This window comes from Globicephala melas, chromosome 13 (genome assembly GCF_963455315.2).
Source record: "Globicephala melas chromosome 13, mGloMel1.2, whole genome shotgun sequence".
In the NCBI taxonomy this organism is placed as follows: Eukaryota; Metazoa; Chordata; class Mammalia; order Artiodactyla; family Delphinidae; genus Globicephala; species Globicephala melas.
Window position 1 is genome coordinate 4615668 of NC_083326.1, and position 17480 is coordinate 4633147.

At 41.5% G+C, this 17480-nt stretch overlaps 1 protein-coding gene and 1 long non-coding RNA gene across 3 annotated transcripts in view; one reads left to right on the forward strand and one right to left on the reverse strand.

Annotated features, from left to right (window-relative positions):
• The window catches only part of SMAD2 (SMAD family member 2), a 96164-nt gene extending 84280 nt beyond the window's left edge, over positions 1–11884 (reverse strand). Inside the window, exon 1 of one of the 2 annotated variants that reach the window (XM_060310224.2) lies at positions 11725–11884. The gene's annotated coding sequence lies outside the window, so the exon portion shown is untranslated. The remainder of the gene's footprint in view (positions 1–11724) is intronic. The other variant, XM_030867875.3, reaches the window with a different exon arrangement.
• Positions 11885–12624: 740 nt separating this feature from the next.
• On the forward strand, positions 12625–15622 carry LOC115859199 (uncharacterized). The gene is made up of 3 exons (XR_009566362.1): positions 12625–12932; positions 13353–13510; positions 15212–15622. It is a non-coding gene; the product is annotated as an uncharacterized lncRNA (long non-coding RNA).
• Positions 15623–17480: the final 1858 nt, after the last annotated feature.

A 17480-nucleotide genomic window follows, 5' to 3' on the forward strand; every position in this document is an offset into this window, starting at 1 on the left:
CTCCAGAATTGTGAGAAATAGATTTCTGTTTTTATAAGGCACCCAGTCTATGGAATTCTGTTACAGCAGCCCAAATGGAGTTTATGCCTAGTACATCTTTTTGCATCTTTTCCCTTTACTTTAAAACTGTGTCATCATAGTTTCAAGTGTATCTACTAATAAAAAGCATTTAGTTAATTTTTAATTTTTCATTCTCCATTAACCAGCAAGCTTAATCTGAAATTATATATTGGTTTATGGAGATATTTAAGCTTATTTTCTATCATCTTATTTTGTTTTCTGATTCCTAAGCAATTTCTTTGCTTCTTTTTTCTCCTTTCCTGCCTTCTAGTTGAATGATCACATATTCTTTATTTCCACCGCCTCATCCCCACTGATTTGGAGTTATACATTCTATTCCAATTCTTTCAGAGGGTTATCCTTAAAAATTTTTAATGGAAAACTTTAATCAGTGGATTGCAAGTGAAGACAGCAAACAAAAAACAAACTCAACACACAATAAAGGAATTTAAAAAGAAAAAAGAAAAGACTATTTCATGAGGATAGGGAGAAGAGTAAGAAGAAAACAAGCAAAATTTTGATAACTGGAAAATGGATGGATGAGTAATAACTGTGAACAGATCAGAGACTACTTACTAACTCTAGGCTACCTGTGGAGAAACATCCTGATTTACACAGCAGAATTCTCAAAAGGCTAAGTAGCAGACACCACCAGTCACAGCAGGAACTGAGGGCCAGAAGGAGGAAGGAGATAAAATAGGCAGGATTGGGTGAGGGATATTTGAGAAGCAATCAGATACTTAGATCCACTTCCCCACTCTATGCCACTGGGTAACTGCTCCTCTCCTCTCCAGAAGACTAAATGTTTATTCTTGGCAGAGAGTAAAACAGTCTACCTGTACTAGGAGATGGCCTGGGTCCCGTTAGGAGAAGAGAGGGAGTAAATGAACATAAGCACACTAAAAGCAGACACTCCCAACCCCCTCCTCCACTGAGTTCTGGCTCCCAAGATACTAGCAGCCAGACCTTTACCCATTTAGTCAGATCAAGACTCCTCTCTGGGTTACCTGACCAACCCAGGAGGAAAAACATACAGATACTAATATTGAGAGTTTACCAACAAACGGTCCACTCAGATCACTCTACAGTGAAACTGAAAGAAGACCCACATGCTTAGTTTCCAATCAGCTTTTTAGACCCCACCTTCTTAATCAAGAATTACTTGGTTTATCTGAGAAAAAATGCAAGCAAAAACAGAAAAATGCAACCTTCAAGAAGTTTGAGACTATACAGAGAAAGAAAACATCGTCAAAATCATCACTATACCCAGAGAAACAAGAGAGAATATAGCAACCCTGAAGCAAGAGCAGCATGTTCTACAAAGGAAACATACTTTACAAAGGGAACATTCAAAGTGTAAAAGAAAAGCTCTTGGATGACTTGATAGCAGAAATGGGGGGGGGGGGTACAACAGAAGTGTGGGAAGATACAGTATAGGAAATCTCCCAGAAAGCAGAACAAGAAGATGGAAAATAGTGGAGAAAAATGAAGAAAATTAGAGGACCAGTTCAGGAGGTCAAATGTCCAAACAGAACTTCCAGAAAGACATCAGAGATGATTGGGGGGGGGGGGGATTATCAGTCAAAGAAATCAAGAAATATCCCCTGAACTGAAAGATGGGAGCTTCCAGATTGAAAAGGCCCATCAAGACCCCAGGACAATGGATGAAACACATCCACATCAAGGTTGGTGGCTATGAAACTTCTGAATGCTAAGAAGAGCCAAAAGTCTCCAGGGATAAATTTTTTGAAAGGTCATACAGAAAAGAATCAGAATGGATTTGATTTTCGCAACAGTGACACTAAGTGAAGTCAACAGAGCAATGCCCTCATGATTCTGAAAAACAATTATTTTTAACCTAGAATTCTATTACCCACCCAGGATCGAATAAAGGTATTTTCAGACATGTAACATCTCCAAATATTTTCCACACACACTCTCTCTCAAAGGAAGTCCTGAAGGATATGTTTCATCAAAAGAAAGGAGAGCAAAAGAATAGGAGATCTAACAAAGGAGAAAGGCTAAGGAACCCCATAAGATGACAGTGAACCCCATAAAATGACAGTGAAGGGGGATCCGAGGACAACTGCTGTGTACTAGGTGTAGGCAACCAGTGCAGATTGGAGCAGGTTCAAAAACATGTAGCAAAAGTAATATCAGGGGACTTGCCTGGTGGCACAGTGGTTAAGAATCTGCCTGCCAATGCAGGGAACACAGGTTCAATCCCTGGTCTGGGAAGATCCCACATGCCGCGGAGCAACCAAGCCCGTGCTCCACAACTACTGAGCCTGCACTCTAGAGCCTGCAAGCCACAACTAATGAGCCCACATGCTGCAACTACTGAAGCCCATGCGCCTAGAGCCTGTGTTCCGTAACGAGAAGTCCGCGCACCGCGACGAAGAGTAGGCCCCGCTCACCGCAACTAGAGAGAGCCCACTCACAGCAACGAAGACTCAACGCAGCCAAAGATAAATAAGTTAATTAATTTTTTTTTAAAAAAGAGTAATATCAGGCTTCTCTCTAAAGTGGACAAACATCGTAAAAGTCAATGGAAGCATGACTTTCACTGATGAGACCCACTATGATCATGGTAAATGCTGAGAGTAAATGTGACAGTAAAGAACCACCTGGTATGTTTTAACCAACATCGAGATTTCTGACGCTACAGATTATAATGCAAAGGAAAAAAAACCCGGCCTGATAAGAGGAATTCTCATGCATTCAGACTTGTTTATATATATATATGGAATTTCTTTAAGCCAGAGCCATTCAACAGAAATAGAATGCAAACCACACATGTGATTGTAAATTTTCTATTAGCTACATTAAAAAAGTAAAAATAGTTAAAAGTAATCATTTTAATAATTTTATTAATATACCCTACTATATCTCGAAAATATTATTTCAATGTGTAATCAGTATTAAAAATGGAGATATATTACACTCTATTTTTAATTAATTATTAAAAATCTAGTGTGTATTTTACAAATGCAGCCCATCTCAATTTGGACTAGCTACAGTTCAAGTGTTCAAGAGCCACATGTGGCTAGTGGCTAACTATTGAACAGAGCAGCTCTAGAAGGATACAGAACTGGGTAGCAGGAGTTAAGAGATCTGAAATATTTACTATTTTGTCCCTTTTGAATTTTGCACCATGTGCTCTTACTACCTATTCAAAAAATGAATAAAGTACATTCCCTAAAATAAATAATACAAATGTAGATATCCTCTGACCTACTTCTAGAAATCTATCCTATGTATGTGTATAATGATGTATAAACAAAGTTATTTATTACAGCACTATTTTTATACCACAAGACTGGAAATAAATGTCCATCAACAGAGGACTGATGAAATGTATTATAGACACCCATACAGAAGAATACTGTGCAACCAAAAGAAAAAGTTTAAAAGTACTCATTATGTACTGACATGGAATAATCTACAAGATGCATTATTAAGCAAAATACAGAACCACTTTTTGTACTAAAAGGTAATATATGCACAAAGTTGCTCACATATGCATAAAATCTCTGGAGCAATACAAGAAAACCTAGTAATGCTACTTGCCTTTGGAAAGGCAACTGGGTGGCAGGGACAGGCTGGCAAAGAGACTTTTCACTGTATATCCTTTTGTATCTTTTGAATTTGGAATTTTGAATCTGAATACAATAATGTATTACCTATTTAAAAAACCCACTATGCTACATCTAGCTAGTGTCTGCTTTTTATTTACCCTGCTTGGCCTTCATGTGATATTTAAGTCCCTCTACAAAAACACTACAAACTAGTGTTTTTCTAGTTTTTCCATAGAGAAGCTTGAGGCTTGTTTTTCTCAGAGGCCACAGAAGTTTCAATGATATCGGAACAGAGATATAGATATATATATATTTTAGTATACAGTTCCCAGAATTTTATCTCCTTTCCCCAAATGGCATTACAACCCCAGCCCCAGCTACTGAATTATTTATCTAATAAATGCCCCAAGGCCAGCTTTTCCTTGACACTAACTGATTTTCTAAATTTCTGGTACCTGGGGACTTTTCTCTCCCTCTCACCCCTCCCTCTCTAGATCAGCTATATATATATAAAAACCAAAAATGTTTTACATTTTATCCAACATTTGTAGCAGGAGGAATGGGCCTAATCTATGTCTCTTTAGGTGATTTTTTAGAAATCTAGATAAAGAGAGTATAGTCAATGATGCAAAAACACTGAAGAAAGTAGTACGATAATGGAGAAAAGACTGCTAAACTTGGCAATTCAGAATTCAGTCATGACTTCTAAAAGGGCAGCAGGAAGGCGAATATGAAAAAGAGTGGCAAAAAACACTTCACAAGGTTCAAGTTTAGAACAAAGGAAGTCATTAAGTATAGAAAGTAAATGTAGATTTCAAATATCTTCAAACTGCAAATACAAAACATTCTCCAAATACCTATATAAATATTTATTTCAAAAGAAAATCAAGTTAGGTATTTCAACATAAAATACTTGAAATGTGATGGTGCTGCCTCATAACGAACACCTAAGTTCCTGCTGAAATAGTATAAAATCACTATTAGATTTTTGGCCATCCACATTTAAACATGTATCACACGTTTACTAATGACCTGGATTTTTATAATTGTTTTAGTCAAAGAAACCAGGACAATAGAAAGCATTAAAAAAAAAAAAAGTAAAAATTAGTTTTAAGAACAACAACCAAAAAAAACCCAGATTTCTCAATTCTCACTGTAACTATGCTTTTTTCCCAAAGTTGTACGCTAGTAAGGAAAGACACTGCCAACTGGAAACCTAAGTTGGCCCCATGGAGAGCGATGGGTAATGTGCCTTTTAAAAGCAAAGAGAAAACATTCATGTGTTCAGTTTTATGGACTGTTAAAACGTAATGTTAGAGCTTGAATTTAACCCTAAAAGCAGGTCATTACTTCAGTGAAAGTCCCCATTATATGGGGACTGCTGTGTAAAGAGACTCTATCTGTTCTTTACTTGAGTTACATTCCTTTCACCTTTAATGAGTTGTGTGGAATCCATAGGTCTATATTCAGCTTGTAAACATAAAACTACATACTAGTTTATCATCCCTGGACTGTGAAAAAGGATCCAACTATTAAGAGACTACACAAGCCCAGACTCAAATCAGCACAAATATTCAGTACTCCAATCTCCCTTCAAACTCCCAGAGTCTGTATTGACCTTTTGCTGAAGCAACAAATTACACCCACATCAACTGGGTACAAGTCCTCAGGGTGTAAAAGTGCAGTTAAAGCAAAGGCTAGAGTAGCACTGCCCAACACAACTTTCTATTAAATTAAAATTAATTAAAATTAAATTCAACATTCACCTCCTCAGTCACAGAAGCCATATTTCAAGTGCTAAATAGCCACATGTGGCTGGTGTCCACTATATTGAATGGTGTGGGTCTACAGAAAGTTTCTTCTCTACGATCTACTACTCCTCTAGAGCTTCAAAGGCTTCCTGGGGGCCAAAGAATGAGAGGAAAACTGAGCAGGCAGGGCTTCAGCAACTGTCACTTCCCTTACATTTTGAGATTCTGCATAATGCTGTTGCTGTTGCTGGTAGGAGCCTTCTCTCTGGTTGCTGTTGTGTGCATAAAGGTATGTGTGTGCATTAGGTTTGAAAACTAGTTTAGAGCAAATATGGCCAACGCACAAACCTCAGGCAAAAGCAGAACCCTCCTGATACTTAAAACATTTTATAAAGAAAAGTTTAATTGGCAGGCTTACATGAACTACAGCCTAACCACCTGTCTACAAAGTAAAAGGTTGGTCTAAACATGAAAAATTTGCATTCACTGCCATAGATAGAGCGCCTCTAGTCAACAAAAAAGTTTCCATAGTTCATTCAAATCAAGGAAGAAAGCCCATGGGCCCAGCTTCCGTTGCACCATTCATCAGGAGTTTATTCTGTGAACTTTGAAAACCAGATTCACCTCCCCACATTTTATAATGAAGGATGATTAAGACGGAGCATTTCCTTAATATTTACAAGTCCATAACCATTATCCCGTTATAGAATTTTTGGAAAAGCTGAAGTAGCATATGCAAATGTACTTTATCTTCAACGGGCAAACTACAAGATCACAGATTTACTATGCTACTTCCTCAGATCGAGTTTCTGAACTGAAAGACTCAAGGTAATAAATCTGATGAACTTCCAGTGGCTCCTCCCAGTTATTCTTCAGCCATTAAACCTGAAGCTATGCCCTCCCGCCGAAAGAGAAGGGAGGTCACAGTAGGGCACTACAGGTTTTCAGATGCAAACTGGACATGTGTACTGAACAGATCAAAACTAAAGTCTGCACTCACTTTCCACTGTTCTAGTCTTGAGGCCAAAGTAATTCTGAGATTTTGAAAATTACAGAACTATCTGGAAGAATTTGTGACAAGTTGACAGTAAACTCACAAATTTTAATGAGAATGAATCACTTCAGGACTTATTTTCTTAAAAGCACAAACTTAAAGATCTAAATTACCAGGCATCTGTCCTGTCAGTGTGGCTCACTTATATCTAAGAGGAACACGTACACACTCTAGAATGTAAGGTACATATGTGAGCCACAACTACCTTAACTACCTTAATATTTCTGGCTAACTAGCCAAACCAGAGGCAGGGTCTAAATCCATCTGGCTTGGCAAAATTACATTCTCCCTACATGAAATTACTGAAATTGAAGCTCAGAGCTATCCTTGAGATGTCTACCTATAATCAGCATTGAAATATGTCCTAATTGAACACATCACAATTATATCAACCTGGAGTAATGATCAAAATTGATCAGAGAGGGCTTCCCTGGTGGGGCAATGGTTAAGAATCCACCTGCCAATATAGGGGACACGGTGAAGTTCAAGTCCTGGTCTGGGAAGATCCTACATGCCGCGGAGCAACTAAGCCCGTGTGCCACAACTACTGAGCCTGCGCTCTAGAGCCTGCGAGTCACAACTACTGAGCCCACATGCTGCCAACTACTGAAGCCCACGCGCCTAGAGCCAGTGCTCCGCAACAAGAGAAGCCACCACAATGAGAAGCCCGCACACCGCAACGAAGAGTAGCCCCTGCTCGCTGCAACTAGAGAAAGCCCATGCGCAGCAAAGAAGACCCAACACAGCCAAAAATAAATAAAATGGAATAAATTTAAAAAATTGATCAGAGATAAGCAATAAGCCTCAAACTGTGCATTTTTAAACAAAAAAGGCTGGATAACTTTTGTACTACTGGTTTAAAAACAAAAGACCCTTTTCTTTTTTCCAAATAGCTAAGGCTATAAATTACAAGGTCACCAATTAATATTTGATGGAGTAGATGGTTTAGAAAGTAACCCTGAGATAGGAAAGATGAGGATCAAAAAAAATTACCAAGGCTAATATTGGAAAGAAGTCACATAAAAGAAGCATGAAGCCCCCAACAGACAGACTAGCCAACTGTCCACACTTGTTCAGTCCTAGAAATCTCTAGCATACTTTATCCTAAAACCTGAGTGAAAAGTTGTACAAGACACCCCTGCAGACTGACAAAAAAATGACTTACTCCGAAGAAAAGGTGTGGCCTGGGGTGCAACACCATTTAGATCACCTTTCTTTACTACTGGCCTAGCATGAAAGATTTTTCAGTCTGGAATCACGGCACTCTGAATGGCAAAACAAATGAAAAGCACCTTGGTCAGAGCAGGTACTTTGGATCTGTCATAAGTCATTAGAACCATGTTCTACCCCTTTAAGAACATTTGTTAATCATCCCGAATGACAATCTAAAGTATATTATGTAGATTACCGCTCTCTTTAAATAGATTTTCCCAAATATGATTTAATCTAATCGATGAACTTTCATTACTATGTTTTCAGGTCTGGTCCTGCACTGAATGGTTCCAGACATGCTAGTTAGGCTCTGAGTATTCGTTTTTTGTGTCTTGTAGATTATCTCCATTATCCTCACCAGACTGTTATCTGTTTTTCCTTAAAATAGACAGTAGGCTAACAGTTCCCCATCCTCCTACCCCACCCCTCACTAGACTCCCCTCAACCTCCCACATGACCCACAATCTACTTGTCTCTAATCTACTATGGGTTTAGAAGCAAGATAACTTTGCTTGTTAGAAACATTTGAAATAAATGCCAACAGGTTCTAATTAAGGGTCACAATCTCTCTCCTATGACTAGAACTGAAAGGTATGGACTAGGACAATTTGCCTACCTTAGACCTTTTCGCTAAGTGTCTGTTTCTCAAATGTATTTTATAATAGATCAAGGAGAAGAGTGTAGGAAAATCATCTGAATTAGAAAACAAGTGAAAGCTACAACCAGAAGAGAACAAAGGTCTTCCGAGAAGACCCTTAGTCTGAGGCACTGTGCTTAGGTATCTTCATCACAATCATTTACTCTTTGTATGTAATAACCTTAAGAGGAAGGTGTTATTACCTCCATTTTCAATCAGAAAACCAAGGCTCAGGAGTTAAGTAATTTGCCCAATACAGTGACTGAGAAACTGACTATACGCCTAGGTCTCTCTGACGCCAAAACCCAGGGCCTTTCCATTACACAAGATTGCAGCCCAATCCTTTTTCTCGGTTTAGCTAATTGTTTTTATACTTTATTTCTGATACTTTCATTAGAACCTGACCGATTCAGGTTTGCTTTCTTTCCCTAACCGGTTTCTATAAAAGGCAATGGATAATCAAACTAAGGCCAAATTAGGCTTAGCTCTACAAGTGTTCACCTGCTCAGCAACAAATATACTTCTGAAAGACTAGTCATATCTTCAATTTGTAGAGATTGTGCAAAAATGGTGACAAGTTCCCCCCCCCAAAAAATACACTACCTATTCCCGGTGACAATATGAGTTAACACGTGACACCTTCCCTAGTGCTGTCCTCTAAACTCAAAAGAAAGCCGTGCAAGCATACGTTAGGAATTGGCTCAGTCCTGAATTTGTACATTAACATGATCTTCCTACTCTAAACACTGGAGGACAGGACAAGGAGATATGAAGATTTTCCACTTTTCTAATCCCATCAAGGAACAGGGATACACTTGTTCCCTGTTACTTCACTGCCTAGTTCAGGGCCTGACACACAGCAAAAGGCTGTTTTACTGTTTAATAAATGAATAAATGTTACCTGTTCGATAAATACAAGTTAGTTGTTGAATAAATGCATAACCTCTCCTGAACTGGTTTTGAAATCTTTTTATTTCACATTTTCTGACATACCTTTACAATGCAATACTTACAATCTTTCCTCTTACAGATAAAAATGGCTCCTCTACCCCCATCAAAAGACATGCCCCCCGCCATCCTCTAAAAATGACTCTTGTCCCAAGAATAAGAATGAGACTCCAGCTGCCAGACTGCACTAAATACGACTTTTATATGCATTACAAAAACACCTGTGTAAAAAAGCTGCTACAAAACGAGAAGTCCTAAAGTACAAAGCCAACAAAATCAAAACCAAACAAGAATAAGGAGTGCTTTCACACCTTTAGAAAAGCCAAAGCTGAAAATATTTGCAAAATGTAAAAATTCAATAGGTCTTTGATCAGCAGGTTATGTAACTAAACTATTTTTCACTCACGGATTTTCCCCCAATGTGAAGTAACAAAATTTTAGCAACATGTTTGTAATATTTACAATATGAAAATGAAAAGGGGACCTTTTGCCATCTTGAAGTAGAAACAACCTTTGTTCTTACTAAAGAGAATTTCTGCTGAAATATACAAAACTATCCCCAAATTCCTACTTAAGAGTTAAAGCACACACCAAGCCTGACAAGCCACAAACAACAGGAAATTACTCTGCACAGTTTCTTACAAGATTCTTATTTCATGAACCTTACAGATTGTGTATGTAGAGATCTGACCATTTATGACTAGGCACAGGTTAACTTACAGCCTTGAAAAACCAAACTTTGTTGAACTCCTATAATGTGAAATCACTGTACAAGGTAAGAACGGAGTATAAAAACCAAGTTCTAACAGCAATTTCTTACTAAAACAAGTCCAGAAATGGATGTTACCAATCACATTACATTAATTAAAACAGACCAATGAACTACTTTAAACTCAATTTTAACATTAAGAGTGTAAGTGGGTAATCACCTTAGATATGCCCATAGACTTGAACTATTCTTACTTACTACCACAGCTAATTTTATGGCAAAAAAAAAAAAAAAAAAACACTAAGGAACTTTAAAAATAAAATCAGTGTTACTTCCTGAATTTAATATAAATGTTTTCTAAATGACCTTTTGGTGGAGAAAATTCTATCAATACCCTGTATGGTTTTTTAAGGCAAATGAAAAAAAAATCCTCCAACCATGATACATTTATGAAATCCATTTTACATTATTTCTCCCATCTCTGTGTATATTTGCTTCACTTATTTATTCACATCAAAACTTACCAAATTTAATTTAATTATTTACCTTACACATGTATGTGAGAAAAACTTTTTTTTAAAGGGTATCAAAACTAGAAAATTAGCTAATGTATTTTCAGAATAATAGAAAATGTATTATCTTATTAGTCTCAAGGAAAGCACCCTTACAATCAGTGGTGAAGGTTCAATTCACATGAAATCAGAAGAAAAGGAACTAATCATTCAGAATTCTGGAAATTAATTCAAATTTCAGGGACCATTTTTGGAAAAATGGAGTTTGCGTGATCACTTGTTTATTTATTAATTACTTGCGTCGTTTTAAAAGTTTAAAACACCAAAATTTAGGATACTCCAAACTGTAACAAACATGCCAGGACTTAGATGGAAAATGCTACTTCATTTTCGTTTTACCTGGAAATTTTTTCTTTTTAAATAAAGGTTTAGTTGACAACAAACCGGTAGTATTTAGCTTTTAAATGGTCAGGAGAAAGAAATAACAAAACTAACCTAAGTACTGTCTTTCTTTTGTTTAGGATCAAAAGGAAACCATAACCACAAAACGGTTAAGTAAGTAAAAGACGAAAGTACTCAACCCAAGGGCAGTATCCCCCAGGAGAGAACAAAACAAAGTTGCAGATTTGAAAACCAAGTTTGAAATACGTGAAATCAATCAGCGTGCTCTCTAAAGGCGTGTGATAAAAACAAATAGGCTCCGCTCACAGAGCAACTTTCACAAGCGAGTAGAGAAGGATCTGGACAGAGTATCAGCCGTGTGCGTGTTTGTGTGAGAGCACACACAAGCGATTCTGAACCCCGAGACCAGAATGGTTAACAAAGGTTACAGCACCAAAAAAAAAAAAAAAAAAAAGTGGAAGCAAAGTATCGCACGCTCCTAACTCGGCTTCCCAACAACTCCCGAAACCAGAGCTCCGTCCCTCCGGGCTTTGCAAATCACAACCACAAACTACCGACTGTGTTCGCGGCGCAGGGGACGGGCCACAGCCGGCCCCCGCCCCGGGCAGCGGGCGGGCGGCAGCTCCGAGCGCCAACCCCTTCCCTCCAGCTGCCGACCCCGTCCCTCCGGCTGCCGGCCCCGTCCCTCCGGCTGCCCCGCCCTGCGCTCCCGCACCCCGAGGGCCCGGCGCCCCGCGGCCCCGACCTCGCCACACCCCAGCCCCCGGCCCCCGAGGCCAGGTGACGCGGCGAGCCTCACCGACCCGAGCCCCACATTGACACACCCCAGCCCCATGGGCCCGCCGGGCGCCGCGGCGTTACCTGCACCGAGGCTCCGGGTCCCGCCCCGTCAGAGCCGGGGGTCCGGGACCTTTTGTTCCTTCCTCTTCCGAATGGGATGAGGGGCTGGGAAGGGAGAGGGGAATGGGCGATTGGAGGCAGGACTGAAATCACTCTCGCGGCCGCCCGGCCACCCGCCCCGCCCCCCAGCCGGAGCCCGGCAGTCGACCCCGGCGCGCGAGGAGGGGGCGCGGGCCCGGACGCCGCCCGCGGGAAGGAGGGGGTGGGGACGCGCGTCCCGCCACCGCCCCTCCTCCCCTCGGGCGCGCGCCCGCCTCGCCCCCACCCCGGGCGGCCGGGACGGCCGAGTCCTCCCCCGCTGCGCCCGCCGGCCCACCTCCGCTTCCGCCCTGCGCCCTCCGCTGCCGGCCGCAGCGGCGCGGCGCACCCACCTCCGGGCGGCTCGCTCGGCGCTCGCTGGCTGCTGGCTGGGAGCTGCTCCTCCGCCGCCGCGGCCGAGCGGTAGACCCGCCTCCCACCCCGGGCCGCGAGCCCCGCCGATTCGCCGGCGCAGCCCCGGGGCTGGCACCCTGCCGCCCGCTGATTGGCGCCCCCGGCCGCCCGTTAGGGCGCGAGGCACGCCGGCCGAGCGCAGCGCTCGGCGCGTACGGAAGAACGGAGGAGGGAAAGAAGGAGGCCGAGCGCCCGGGAAAGGCCGGGGCGCGAGCGGGGCTCAGAGAGTCGCGGGCCACTACCTCCCCACCTCCTTTCCCTTCGGCCGCCCCGCCCTCCCGGCCGGACCGGCGGCGCGTGCAGCCAATCAGCGCACGGGGTGCTCGGGGTGTGAGCCGCGCGTCGGGGGCCTCGAATCGGAAGGGAGACGTCGCTCGCTGATTGGTCCCGCCTCCCCCGTAGAGCGTGAGGCGAGGCGTGGCCGGCGGGGCGGTGGAGGAGTAGGCAGGGTGTGATGCCCGCGGTTTCGGTTGGCTTAGTCTCCTGCGCGGTCCCACGAGAGGCTCTGGGAAGGGGAAGGGAAAGCACGTAACCTGCTGCGCTAACGACCATCCGTCCCTCACTACCTCGGCCCTGACCTCCCTCCCGGTCTCTCGCCAGCGCCACTGGGTGGGGCCTGTCGGGGGCCGCCTGGCCCACCTTCAGTAGTCAAGCCGGGAGTGGATACGTGCTCATCCCCGGGGAAGCCCAGAGGACGGGACGAGCCACGGGCAGAAGAGGTTTCTGCAGAAGCTCGGGTACCGGACCCACTCTGGGCGCGCCCTTCTGCGAATGAGTGGGCGGGGCCCTCGTGGTGGTAAACGGGGGCGGGGTCCGAGATGTAAATAAGCCCAGGGCTGAGATCTTTTCTGGGATGTAGGGCCAGGGAAAGGGGATGCCAGGTATTTTTCTTTAACCGGAACCGTCGTTCTGTCTTCGTTAAAAATGGTGCTAGTAATGCATGCTCTGAATGGTCTTGTGAAGTCTAGAACATAAGTGCCTGGCACGATGCCCCTCAATTGCTGAGTTATCTTCCCTTCCCCTTCATTTCTGCACTGTTCAGGCGCTGTTAGGCCCCATCCTCGCTCATCTGCACGACAAGCCGCTAAGCCGCTGGCTTCGCAAAGCTAGTGGAGTCATAACCCCAATCGGGTAACTTTGTCACTTTTACCTTACAGACACCCGAGCCTCTGCCGAAATATTGAACCCAACCAGTCACATCAAGCATTTATTAAGCACCTACTGTGTTAGGCAGAGAGCACCGTAGAACTGAAGGTGAAAAGAAACTTAGATCTCAAATCAGTAAGCAGGAAGTACCAAGTGACCACTTCAAACAGTAAGACTTCTTGAAATATATTTTTTTCTGAAGTGAAGGCTTCCCTGAGGAGGGTACCTTCAGTTGAATGTGGAGAGATACTTGGTCATCCTCTGAGTCTTACAGGTTTTCCAAATATCCTTTAAAAATCTCCTGCATTTCCTCCATCTCTCTCCTCAAACATGGAAGTACTTTTCTCATCGAAAGTTTGTGATGAAGAGCATGCTCCAAATATGTGACCTTTGGCAAGTGAAACTCACCTGCAATGATAGCTACTTAAATATAGTTGAGTGATGATTAAATAAAGTAATAATTATGAAAGTGACTAGCACAGGGCTAAGTTAAAAGAAAACCAATAATCATTATCCTTTCTTCCCTTCTGTTGCCTGCAACACATATGCTAAGATGAACCCATTCAGCAGAAATTCTACCTTCAAAAGTTTACCCCCAGGATGGTGTCTCCCATTGTCAGTTTAGAGGCAGCTCTACTCACCCCTTTTTAAAAACAGCTTGCGAAGGGGATCTAGGAAGCCAGTCGGTGGAGCTGTTCCACATCCTAATACTTCTCTTTCCGCTTCCCAGAGCCACCAGGGAGGATGTTCTAGGGCAAAGGCTATTCGATTTAGAAGTAGGAGGGCTGTTTATGGTTTTTGGTCCTTCTCCCTACTAACACAGCCAACAGTTTTTATATGAAATGGCCTATAAAAAGCTACCCTGGGTCACACAAGTATTTTCTCCTATGTGACCAGGGTGTGCATTTGGGTGTCTATGTGGGTGAATAGAAATAGAAACAGAAGCAGATCTGGCTGGAATTCCAGAAGAATCTGCTCCCAGTACAGGAGTTAGGTACTTTGAGGGGCACATTAATTCAATGGATAATATGCTTGAGGTCTAAGACCATCTCTCCAAAGTGTCAGACTTTGGATCCCTAACTCTTTCATTTAGGAAGCCTTCCAGGATTTGTAGGATTGAGGAAAGGGGAGGAGGGGCAATCTGGCTACCAATGCAGTCCCCAAAAGGCTTAGAAAAGGAGCATCCCTTCTCAGCTAGAAATGCATCTAAGCCAAAGTGGGTCAAGATAGAAACTGAAGGCAGATGGAGCAGGGATTGCCGTGGCAACAATCAACTTGGAAATCCACTGGGGTATCTCAAGACCTATCAGTAGGTCCCTATTGTATAAATTATATTGAGTAAGTCTTATGTTTATATGGATAGACACCTTGTTTAACCTTTTGTTGTACATGATACTGAAAAATCAAATCAAAATCAATTCAGAATCTATTTAAAAGTAGTAAAATGTACTGGAAAGACATATAAGGAAAATGGTAATGGTGGTTGCTTCTAGAAAGAGAGCCTTGAAGTCATGAGTGGAAAACTTAAATTTTATCATTAATTCTTCTGTAGAGTTTTAAAGAAGATATATATGTGTATTTATATATACACACACATATATATGTACGTATATATATATCTATATATATATATATCCATGTATTGATTTTTCAAAAGCTAGAACTCATATTCAAAAGCTAGAACTCTGCTAAATTTGTAAAGCTTTTCCTGGTTACTCCAGCCCAAAGGATATCACTCACCTATAAATTTTCTCTCATGGTCAGAATGATTTACATACCATGACTTTGCTTTGAGTAATGTCTTGATCTGTTAGTTTAGTCTTGAGCGGGTTTTTAACTTCTCATGTGAGTGTTTTGTCTCACCATTTAGATTGCAGATTCCTGAAGGACAAGGACGGCAAGCATCTTGCTCTCAGTTGTTTCCCCACAACCTAAGATAAAAAATACCACGTAATTGAAGAAGTGTGAAATACAGCATTTGTATGGCAGAAAAAGGCTGTATGTGTGTCAAAGGTCTGCAAGCATTCTACGTAGCTTTGCCCCATCCTTCCAGTTTGTAGTTACCCTCAGTACAACTATTGAGTATCTTGTCAACATCCAATCTCTATATATGCTCATCCTCGTGGAACTAAGTTGCAGTGAGTATTACTACATCTTAAAGAAGGATCCAGTTATTTGCAACTGATTAAATGAGATATAACCTAAGTACAAAATGTAAAGAACAAATGTGTGGGGTTACTTTTGTTGTAAATGAAGAAATCCAACACAGCTGGATTTTTATCTCAATACAATGAAATTTGATATTTTAAATGAACTTACGTTGAAGATGTGTCCACCTGCCTCTACACACACACACACACACACACACACACACACACACACACACAGAGTCCTCATTCACATGGTAATTTTTATTAAGATAAAAAATATTTAATATCTGATGGGAAATGCTGGAGACAAGAATATAGCATATACAAGAAAAAAATTAACTTCAGCAAATATTTATCAGGTATCTGTTATGTGCCTATCATAAAAGCATTGGTTTTTCATGGTGGAAAGTCCTCATTCCATGGCCAAAATCACTCAAGAAAATAAAACGTACAAATAGGTTTTTTAGTTTAAAGGTAATGACATTGGGAGAGAAGCTGGCTCTGGTTGAGAGAAAAACATTTGGAGAAAACAAATTATATTTCTCATCGTTCTCCAGGCATCTGATAATTAATATTATATTTCTTGTCTGTACATTTAAAAGCATAAAGAATTACTGGATAATTTATCATTGGATAGTTAATCCAATGATTGTTCAAATACTACTTGGAAAATTATGCAGTGCAATGAGCACTCCCATAAAGGCATTTAAATGGTATCTGAGATCTCCATATTTTGGAAAAAACTAAACAGGGGCCAATGTCTAAACCCTGGAAGAACAATGGACAAATTATTCAAAGTTCTATTGTGAGAGGGATAACTTGGTAGTCAGATGTCAACAATAGGGCCTTATGCCTTGATTATAATTGTCTGTGTGTGACAATATTGACTGAGCCAGGCGGCTGCTAGGCAGGATAAGTGTATGAAGGTATAATACTCTTAGAAAATTTCAACCTTATTAGCATAATTGCTCTGATGAAGACTGAAGAGCTTATTTAACATAACTGACTAGAGTAGACAATAGATGCATAATCAGTGTCCTAATGATTGAATTAATGAGCCCCAATTGTTTGTCCTTACTGTAAGGAGTCCTCAGCTATGAAAAAGACATTTTGCTGAAAGAGTCTGACAATTGTGTTAGCTGATGAGTGGCCAGAATGTAATTAATGATGGGAGAGAGACAATTACTACTGGGTTCTAAAGACTGCAATTGTGACTTTCAAGGGGTGAATTACATAGCTACATAGAAGTTTCATATCAGCTCCTCCTTGCCTTCATACAGTAATGGAGCCTGATCAATGCTCTTATTTTGCAGCTAAAGAAACCGAGGCCCAGGCTTTTCCAGAGACCCATGACCACTTTGTGTCAGGGGTTATACACATAGTGTCTTACCTTTCCTGCTCTGATACTGCCCACTGACTCTTTGACCTGTCCCTGATCTACAGCCTCACCTATGCCTTTGCTACTCTCTTCAATCTCTCTTTTACCTTCTATGCATATGTCCAGACCAACTATTTCACAGCTAAAATGGAGCAAATTTCCTCTCTCCACCTAAACCCCAACACTAGACAAATATGTCTATCTCCACATCTATTCTCCCAGGCACCTCCTGTGGAAGACCTGCTCCTCCTTCTGGAAGAGGCTTTTTCGTCTACCTATTCTCTGTTCCCTTGACCACCCAGTCTAGATTAGAACCGCCCGCTCCACACACGCATTCCAGTCACACTATCATATCACCTTTTAAAAGTTTTCTTTAAAACTCTTTATCATTATCTAGAATTATCATGTCCACTATTTCTGTACTGTGACTTATTATTTGTCACTTCTCCCTGCTGAATGTAAGCTCTTTAAGAGCAGGAAACATGTCTGTTTTGTTCACCAGAATATTCCTACTGAAGCATGTCTATTTTGTCCACCATATTATCCCTACTTCAAGCATACCTGGAGGCACTCAATACATATTTTTGAATGGATCGATAATTTTCCCTCAA